Source organism: Amblyraja radiata, chromosome 8 (assembly GCF_010909765.2).
Source record: "Amblyraja radiata isolate CabotCenter1 chromosome 8, sAmbRad1.1.pri, whole genome shotgun sequence".
NCBI classification, from domain to species: Eukaryota; Metazoa; Chordata; class Chondrichthyes; order Rajiformes; family Rajidae; genus Amblyraja; species Amblyraja radiata.
In genome coordinates, this window is record NC_045963.1 from 64,445,693 (window position 1) to 64,455,996 (window position 10,304).

The following is a 10,304-nucleotide window of genomic DNA, read 5'->3' on the forward strand; positions in this document are numbered from 1 at the left end:
TTGGCTCAGCCACCAAGCACGACATCCGGAGGCTGCAGCGAATCGTCCGATCAGTTGAGGTTATTGGCTGCAACCTTCCCTCCATTGACGAACTGTACACTGCAAGGGCCAGGAAGTGAGCGGGCCACCCTGGCCACAAACTCTTTGAATTACTTCTCTCTGGAAGGCGACTGCAGACTGTCAAAGCTGCCACAGCCAGACATAAAAATAGCTTTTTTCCACGAGTAGTAGCTCTACTCAATAACAAAAAATCTGTAGCCTCCTTTTGCTCTGGTATTTCATTTAATTCACATGTTTAATCAATAATGTTTTATTATTGATGTTTAATGTTGTCTATTGCCAGCGGAGAACCAAGGCAAATTCCTTGTATGTGAATACTTGGCCAATAAACTTATTCATTATATTTTTCTTAGACCCGAGGCAGAGAATATTAACCAAGATTTAAACACAAGCAATAGTCCCCTGGGTGGGGGACAGGTGGTGGAAATGCCTTGGTGCAGCAAATGAGATGCTCGGAGCTAAGGATGTGCTGATGGCAAGCGATGTATGTGAATGAGAGAGGGAAGTGGGTGTGGCACAGATAAATCTAATGAGGACTTGAGCCTTTAGCAACACTTTCTGGCAATGCTTTTTACAGAGAGCAGGAGACAATATACGCAAATGAGCACCAAGCTCCATTTGATAACTGCCAGAAGGATTGCTAAGTCTAACAATGCTGAAGGAAAGGAAGTGGCTGTGCACACAAGAATAACTCACCAGGATTCTGGATAATAAGTTGAAATCTGTGCTATAAAGCCCGAACACTCACAAACACTCTCCATCGGACATGTCGGGGATGAGTGGGGGCTGAAGGCAAGTTGACTGCAGTGGGAAAGTGAACAGTTAAGCCCCTGTCCCACTTAGGAAACCTGAACGGAAACCTCTGGAGACTTTGCGTCCCACCCAAGGTTTCCGTGCGGTTCCCGGTGGTTGCAGGTGGTTGCCGGAGGTTGCAGGCAGTGGAAGCGGGTAGGAAGACTGACAAAGACCTCCGGGAACCTCCGGGAACCGCACGGAAACCTTGGGTGGGGCCCAAAGTCTCCAGAGGTTACCGTTCAGGTTTCCTAAGTGGGACAGGGGCATTGATGTTCAGATTCTTAACAGCATTGATGTATGGAGGGATGTTGGAGTTCAAATTCATAGCAACACAAGTAGATAGAGTGGTAAAGAGGGCATATTGTATACTTGCCATCATCAATCAGGGCATTGTGCAAAAGTCAGGAAGTCATTATGCAGCTTTATAAAACTGTGGTTAGGCTGAATTTGGAACATTGTGTAAAGTTCTGGTCACCTCATCATAGGAAGGAATGTGGAGGCTTTGGAGGGAGTGTAGAAAAGGTTTACTGCAGCAAAGTTTACATTGTAATGCCAGAATTAGAGGCTTTTAGCCACGAGGAGAGATTGGACAAGACTTTCAAGAACCCTGCAAGTTATTGGGTAAATCCTGCTTTAGTTTAACTTCTGAAAATGCAACACTTCGCCAGTTCATCTACCATTCCTTCGTCCACTTTCCCAGTTGACTTGGATCCTGTTGAAATGTTAGATAACCTTCTTCACTGTTTATTCTCCCACTAATTATGGTGTCACCTTCAAACATATTAATCAACCCAAATCCATTCATATCCAAACCATTGCAATGTGATCATATGACAGGATTTTACAAGTGTGGTCTCCGTGGTCACAGGTTGACCACAATGTTTCCTGAGATGATGGGGATGGGTTGTCATACGAAAAGGAAGATTAAACTAATTAGGTCCATGCTTCTAAATTGCATAGAATGTGATCTCTTTGAAACCTGCCAAATATTTAGTTTTGTTTAGAGACTGCGCCGACCAGCGATCCCTGCACACTAACGCTATCTTACACACTCGGGACAATTTACAGTTTTTAACAAGCCAATTAGCCAATGTACCCAGAGAAAACCCACACAGGTCATGGGGAGAAGCTATAAACTCTGTACATACAGCACCGATAGTCAGGATCAAATCTAGGTCCCTAGCGCTGTGTGGCACTGCCGTGCCATCCGCTTGGAGCAGGTAGAATAAATATAATTTGATATTTCCCCTGAGTGGGTTGTTTGAACCAAGGATCAGTTTTAATAAATAAGGATTAAGGTTCTTATTTTAAACCTAAATCAGGTTCAAAAATAAGGGTTTGCCCATTCACACAGATATGAGAAGAAATTTTTTCAGAAGGTTGTGAATCTTTGAAATTAAACACGATATATATATATATAACTTTTTTTATAGTGTGCCTTTTTTCTATAGTGGGCCTTTTTTCCATAACATTTTTTTATGGCTAGCCTTCCTCGTTGGAGCAATCAATCTCCTGCATTGGGGGGAAATCTCAGCTACCCCACGCCGGGGGATGATTATCACATTGGTGAGACCAAGCAAAGACAAGGCGGTTGCTTGGGTCAAGACCCTTCTTCTCAATTTGAAGACCGGTCTCGACCGCTCTCAGTTTGAAGAAGTATCTCAACCCGAAACATCACCTATTTCTCTTCTCCATAGTTTCTGCCTGACCCACTGAGTTACTCCAACATTTTGTGTCTGTCTTCGGTGTAAACCAGCATCTGCAGTTTCGCCGGGTACTCTGGGTTCTTTCCACATCTCAGAGATATTGTGTTGAGAGGTTAACTTGCTGCTGAAAGTCGTCCCGGTATAGTTCAATGGAAGGAGAATCATTAACAGAGGATGGAGTTGATGGGAATGCGTGAGAAAAATAGGATTAGTACGGATGGGTACATGATGGTTGACCGAAGGGTCTGTAATTATGTTGTATGTGTCAGTGACTCGAACCTTTCTCACATCCGTCACCTTCACACTTAGACTAACAGGTGATTTAGCAGACTACCATTTACTAAGTCTCTTCTCCATTGAGTAAATCTGGGCTTATCACCATTTTGATCATTCTTTCATAGTTTGTTCTTGTCCTTTTCAATGACTAGGCTAAATTTGTCTGATTTATGATTAGTGCCACAATAATACTCTTCCATAAATAGTCATTACAACGTTGTACATGAGCACAGGAACATGAGCACAGGAACAGGCCATTTGGGCCACAATATCCATGTTGAACATGATGTCTATTTAAACTAATCTCCGTGTGAGAAGAAGTTCTGATTGTCCATCCAATCGATGCCTCTCATGATTTTATATACGTTTGTTGGTTCGCTGCTGAGCCTCAGTCGCTCCATGGAAAATAATCCAAGATTATTCAACTTCTCCTCACAGCTAATACCCTTTAATCCTTGCATCATTCTGGCAAAGCTCTCCAAAGCCTCCTTCTTGTAATGGAGCAACCAAATGTGGCCTAACTAACCAAAGGTACTTAATGCTGCAACATGACTTCCTGACCCTTATACTCAATGCCCCGACTAATGAAGGCAAGCATACCGTACGCCCTCTTTACCTCTTTATCTAATTGTTCGCTACATTCAGGGAGCTGTGGAATTGGATTAAATGTCTTGTAATGAACTGTACACTTTCCCCCTTGCATTTGACCTTTCAAAGTGCAACACCTTACATTTCATTAATCTCCATTAATTTCCATCCACCATTTCTCCACCCATATATGTAGCTGATTGATAGCCTGTTGCATGTCTGTATCGGATATTCCTGCTTCACTTTGTTTGTAGGCAGGGTGTAAAATTACAGCTAGTCAGATTTCTTGTGATGTGGCTGGGGAATGGAGCAGTAGGTGTATTTTTTAATGTGTTCTGGCCCCTTGTAGGAGTACAGACCTGCTGATACTATTTTGATAATACACACTTGATTGAAGTCCCTGGCTACAATGACCAGGGCTTTGGGGTATTTTGTCTCAAGACTATTGGTAACAGAGTACAGATCAGTCAGAGAATGGTTGACACCCGCAGGGGGAGGGGAATGTCGACTGCTGTCAGGATAGCTGGGGTGAATTCCCTGGGCAGGTAGTAGGGTTATCACTTCATAGTCAGACATTCCAGGTCCGGGGATTGTCAGCACCACGAGGTATTGATTAGGAAGCAGATCCCACCGCCTCTAGCCTTGCCTGAAACTGCTGTGCTGTCCATTCAATGAAGGGAGAAGCCCTGGGGCAGAATGGCACTGTCAGGTATCTCAGCGGTGAAACAGAGCACACAGCAGTCTTTCAGAACTCTGCGGTAAGTCAGTCTTACTTTAAGTTCATCCAGCTTGTTCTCCATAAACTACACATTATACGCTGGGGGTCGGAGTTGGCCGTGCTAGGCCTCACTGGTCGGGTCCTCACAGTTCCAAGAGTCATTCCGGGAGGTCCTTTGGTCCCAGGGAGTCAGAGAGGAGATTAAGAAGAGCATAGTTAGAGTAAGAAATGCTGCTGCAGATATAAAGATTTAGATGAGTGGAGCAATTGTAATGTGCGATCACAAATCCACTTCTGAGAGCTGCACACAACACAACAGGAGTCGCCTGACTACAGCACCATAGACCGGTTAGAATAGTCAGAGTCTTTTTTTCCAGGGTAGAAATGTCAAATATTAGATATAAAGGCTTTAAGATGAGAGTAGGAAAGTTTTAAAAATATATATGAGGCAAGTTCTTGTTTTCACAGAGTGTTAGGTTCCTGTAACACATTGCCAGTGGAAGTGGTGGAGGCAGATCTGAGTGGTAGTTAATAGTCATTTAGACAAATACATTAACAAGTAGAGAATGGTGAGAACATGTGCAGGCAGATGGGAATAGTTTAAATTGGCATCATGTTCGACACAGATATGGTGGGCCAAAGAACCTTTCCCTCTGCTGTACTGTTCTATGCTTGTGTGAAACACTTGATCAGAGTGCTAAGTTTCTGAAGAAAGGAGGAGGTAGGAAGAGAGCTTGGACAGGGGGTGGGAGGGGGGAGTGGTGGAAAATGTGGGGAGGGCAGAAGAGGGGGTAAGAAGAGGTGCATGTTAAATGCATGAACATCAATAGCTGAATGAAAACAATGAGGAATGTACGAGAGCATGTTCAAGAGATTCAAGATTCAAGAGAGTTTATTGTCATGTGTCCCTGATAGGACAATGAAATTCTTGCTTTGTTTCAGCACAACAGAACATAGTAGGCATGAATACAGAACAGATCAGTGTGTCCATATACCATTATATAAATATAACTGATAAAATGCAAATAAACAGATAATGGGCGATTAATGTTCAGAGTTTTGTACGAGCCAAGTTTAATAGCCTGATGCTGTGGGAAAGTAGTTATTCCTGAACCTGGTCGTTGCAGTTGCAGGCTCCTGTACCTTCTACCTGAAGGTAGCGGGGAGATGAGAGTGTGGCCAGGATGGTGTGGGTCCTTGATGATACTGCCAGCCTTTATGGGGCAGTGACGGCGATAGACTCCCTCGATGGAATGGAGGGCAGAGCCGATGATGGACTGGGCAGTGTTTACTACTTTTTGTAGTCTTTTTCTCTCCAGGGCGCTCAAGTTGCAGAACCAAGCTACGATGCAATTGGTCAACATGCTCTCTACTGTGCACCTGTAGAAGTTGGAGAGTGTCCTCCTTGACAAACCGACTCTCCGTAATCTTCTCAGGAAGTAGAGGCGCTGATGTGCTTTCTTAATAATTGCATCAGTGTTCTCGGACCAGGAAAGATCTTCAGAGATGTGCACGCCCAGGAATTTGAAGCTCTTGACCCTTTCAACCGTCGACCTGTTGATATAAACGGGACTGTGGGTCCCCATCCTACTCCTTCCAAAGTCCACAATCAGTTCCTTGGTTTTGCTGGTGTTGAGGGGCAGGTTATTGTGCTGGCACCATATGGACAGTCGCTCGATCTCTCTTCTATACTCTGACTCATCCCCATCAGTGATACGTCCCACAACAGTGGTTTTCTCAGCGAACTTGATGATGGAGTTCGCACTGTGACCGACTACTCAGTCATGAGTATAGGGTGAGTACAGCAGGGGGCTGAGCACACAGCCTTGAGGTGCTCCCGTGCTGATTGTTATCGAGGCTGACACATTTCCACCAATACGAACAGACTGTGGTCTGTGAATGAGGAAGTCGAGGATCCAATGCGCAGAGCCCCAGTTCTGCGAGTTTGGTAACCAGCTTGGAGGGGATGATTGTATTAAATGCCAAGCTGTAATCAATGAATAACAGCCTGACATATGAGTTTTTGTTGTCCAAGTGGTCCAGAGCGGAGTGGAGAGCCAGCGAGATCGCATCCACCGTTGATCTGTTGTGGCGGTAAGCGAACTGCAGTGAGTCCAGGTTTTTGTCGAGGTTGGAGTTGATTTGCGCCATGATCAACCACTCAAAGCACTTCATCGCCACAGGCGTTAGTGCCACAGGTCGATAGTCATTGAGGCACGTCACCTTACTCTTCTTGGGCACTGGTATAATTGATGCCCTTTTAAAGCAGGTGGGAACCTCAGACCCCAGAAGTGAGAGGTTGAAAATGTCCATAAAAACTCCGGCCAGTTGGTCCGCACAGGTTTTTAGAACACGACCGGGTATACCATCAGGTCCAGGCGCTTTTCGAGGGTTCACCCCTCTGAAGGATTTCCTGATGTCGGCCTCTGTGACTGTGACTGAAATACCATCACAGCGAATGGGGGCTCGGGAAGGCACATCAATATTCTCCCTATCAAAGCGTGCGTAAAACGCATTGAGCTCATCAGGGAGTGATGTTTCACCAACATTCGAGCTGCCTCCTGATTTCGCCTTGTAGGAGGTGATTGCATTCAGGCCCCGCCACAGCTGACGAACATCTGTCTCATCCTCCAGTTCGGAGCCGGTCCCTTTTAGCCTTTTTGATGGCCTTACCAAGGTCGTATCTGGACTTCTTGTAGACCACTGTATCATCAGACATAAATGCCCAGAGTTCAGAGTCTTTCCTTTGAACATCACAGAGGACACTATCAAGGTGTCCTATTTTAGGCCAACATAAACATTTACAATGTCTGGTCTTCAGAAGAGTGCAGATCTCAATGTTCATCCATGTTTTCTGATTGGGAAACACTCGTAATGTTTTTGTGGGGATGCAGTCCTCCACACATGTAAGTGTTTTCAGATATTTTTTAGGATGATCAATCCAACGAGGAATTAATCTTCATAAGTTATAGGAGCAGAACTAGGCCTTTCGGCCCATCAGTTCTAATTGGCCATTCAATCATGGCTGATCTATCTTTCCCTCTCAACCCCATTCTCCTGCCTTCTCCCCATAATCCCTGACACCCGTAATAATCAAGAATTTGTCAATCTCCGCCTTAAAAATATCCATTGCCTTGGTCTCCACAGCCTTTTGAGGCAATGAATTCCACAGATTCACCACACTCTGATTAAATATATTCCTCCTCATCTCTTTTCTAAAGGTACTACAGCCTCTGGTCCTAGACTCTCCCACTGGTGGAAACACCCTCTCCACATCCATTCTATCTAGGCTTTTCACTATTAGAATCTGGCACAACAATGGGAAATTTTATATGAGGCCACCTAAAGTTGGGCAGAGAGGAGATGTGTGATGAGTAACCAAATATCATCCTGAAATCTGAATTTATTCACATTGGTAAATGTATTTCTAACAAGCAGTGGAAGAGGAAGTCAGCTCTAAAGAAAACCACATCTGCTTATTTTGGAGGGATTATTTTTAAATGCTAACTCTGAGTATTTCTTGATGCATGTGAGTTAAGTACTATTGACAAAAAAGCAGGCGAACTACATTTACGTTGAGCGTGCAGAAATTTAAGGATGCCTCTGAACAAGAAATTGTGTAATCTGTCAAGTAACATATTTCAGAAGAGGGAAATTACATTGTAAATTACTTTGAAAGGATTTTTGTTTTATTCTGCATGCTTTTGCATTTTCACTGAAAAGGAAGTAATGAGGTTACCAGCATACTCAGTTTTCTACTTTTCCCAAAAAGTTTCTCTCTCCCCTGTCCAAAACCCTTTACAAGTTTGACCATGGTCCACAGGGTTTCAGTTTAATTTAATTTAGATAACAGATACAGCGTGGTAACAGTCCCTTCGGCCCGACCAGCAATCACCCATACACTGGGTGGCACGGTGGCGCAGCGGTAGAGTTGCTGCCTTACAGTGCAAAAAAAATCCTTACTACTGTTGCTGTCTGTACGGAGTTTGTACGTTCTCTCTGTGACCAAGTGGGTTTTCTGCGGGTGCTCCGGTTTCCTCCAACACTCCAAAGACATACAGGATTGTAGGTCTTTGTCGCGCCAGTAGTGTTTTAGCTCCTGAATAGTTTCTGGGATTTGGTGGTGTTTTTTCTCTCTTCTTCCGAAACTTATTCAGTATCTTTGGGTGGGGGTGTTAGGCGCTCCCCCCCCCCCCCCCTGGTGAATGCTATGTACTTACCTTTCTCTGTTTCTCTCCCGAGTACAGGCCTCGTGGCTGTGAGTCTGGAATCAAGGGGTTAAAGGCTCCTGTACCCGATTGGCCAAGCTGCGTCAGGAGACTAAGCGGAGGTTGGGCGATCGTTTCGCCGAACACCTTCGCTCAGTCCGCAATAACCTACCTGAACTCCAGGTGGCTCAGCACTTCAACTCCCCCTCCCATTCCCAATCCGACCTCTCTGTCCTGGGTCTCCTCCATTGCCAGAGTGAGCAACACCGGAAATTGGAGGAACAGCACCTCATATTCTGCCTGGGTTGCTTGCGTCCGGATGGCATAAACGTTGAATTCTCCCAGTTTTGCTAGCCCTTGCTGTCTCCTCCCCTTCCTTAATCCTCGAGCTGTCTCCTCCCATCCCCCTGCCCTCGGGCGCCTCATCCTCCCTTTTTCCTTCCTTCTCCCCCCCACCCCCCATCAGTCTGAAGAAGGGTTTCGGCCCAAAACGTCGCCTATTTCCTTCACTCCATAGATGCTGCTGCACCTGCTGAGTTTCTCCAGCATTTATATGTACCTTCGATCTTCCAGCATCTGCAGTTCCTTCTTGAACAGGATTGTAGGTCAATTGGCTTTGGTAAAAATTATAAAATTGTCCCTAGTATGTAGGATAATGCTGGCGTGCGGGATGATCAGTGGTCGGCATGGATTCGGTGGGCTGAAGGGCCCGTTTTCACACTATATCGCTAAAGACTAAAGAAAAAAATTAAAGGCTAGTTCCATCCTACTCACTTGGGATAATTTACAGAAGCCAATTGACCCACAAACCTGCATGTCTTAAGAATGTGGGAGAAAAGCGGAGGACCGGAGACGACCTACGCAGTCACAGGGAGAACATACAAACTCTGTACAGACAGTACCCGTGGTCAGGAACTAACCCGGGTCTCTGGCGCTGTAAGGCAGCAACTCTATCGCTGCACCACTGTGCTGCCCCGCTGCTCAAGTTAATGAGGGACTGGTTTCTCAATTTTTTCATGTTTAATACAAATGAGTTTTGTCAAACTTCAGCTGTTAATTTGTCAGTAGTTATGGGCCTGTCCCACTGTACGAGTTCATCCAAGAGTTCTCCCAAGTTTAAAAAAAAATCAAACTCTTGGTAAGCACGTAGAATGTACGTAGCGGGTACGTCGGAGCTCGGGACGTCTCTTAGTGGCTCGTAACGCTAACGGCAGGTACTCGTGAAACACGGTAAGCTCGGGAAGACTCGTGAAGATTTTTCAACGTTGAAAAATGTCCACGAGATCCCCGAGTACCTACGAGCGGCTATAACCGTAATTCTCCGAGATCGAATTAGGGGAAACTCGGGAGAACTCTTGAATTTGCTCGTACAGTGGGACAGCCCCATTATCATTTAAAAATAGTCCCTCTAAAATAGCTGGTGTGGTTTTATTTAGAGCTAACTTCCTCTTTCATTGCTTTTTAAAAAGGTTTATCCAATGTAAATGAATTCAGATTTCATGATAACGTTCTCCTGCAAAATTTGGTTAGATCATACAGGTAGCACAGTAAAGTGCCAAAACTATATAATCTGCAAACTCATAATATGCAGAAATTTAGGAAATTTAACGATAAGAGAAAAAGGGCAAAGCATGAAAGTAGCCTCTGGGACTGACAGACGTGAACCATTGTTTATATTCCACAGTAGCTTTGTGAGGCTGGTCATGACACACAATAACTCCAGTCTTAGTCAATAGACAATAGGTGCAGGAGTAGGCCATTCGGCCCTTCAAGTCAGCACCGCCATTCAATGTGATCATGGCTGATCATCCCCAATCAGTACCCCGTTCCTGCCTTCTCGCCATATCCCCTGACTCCGCTATCTTTAAGAGCCCTATCTAGTCTTGATCTACTGCAATTCACCTACCACCAAAACCGGTCCACAGCAGATGCCATTTCCCTGGCCCTGCAACA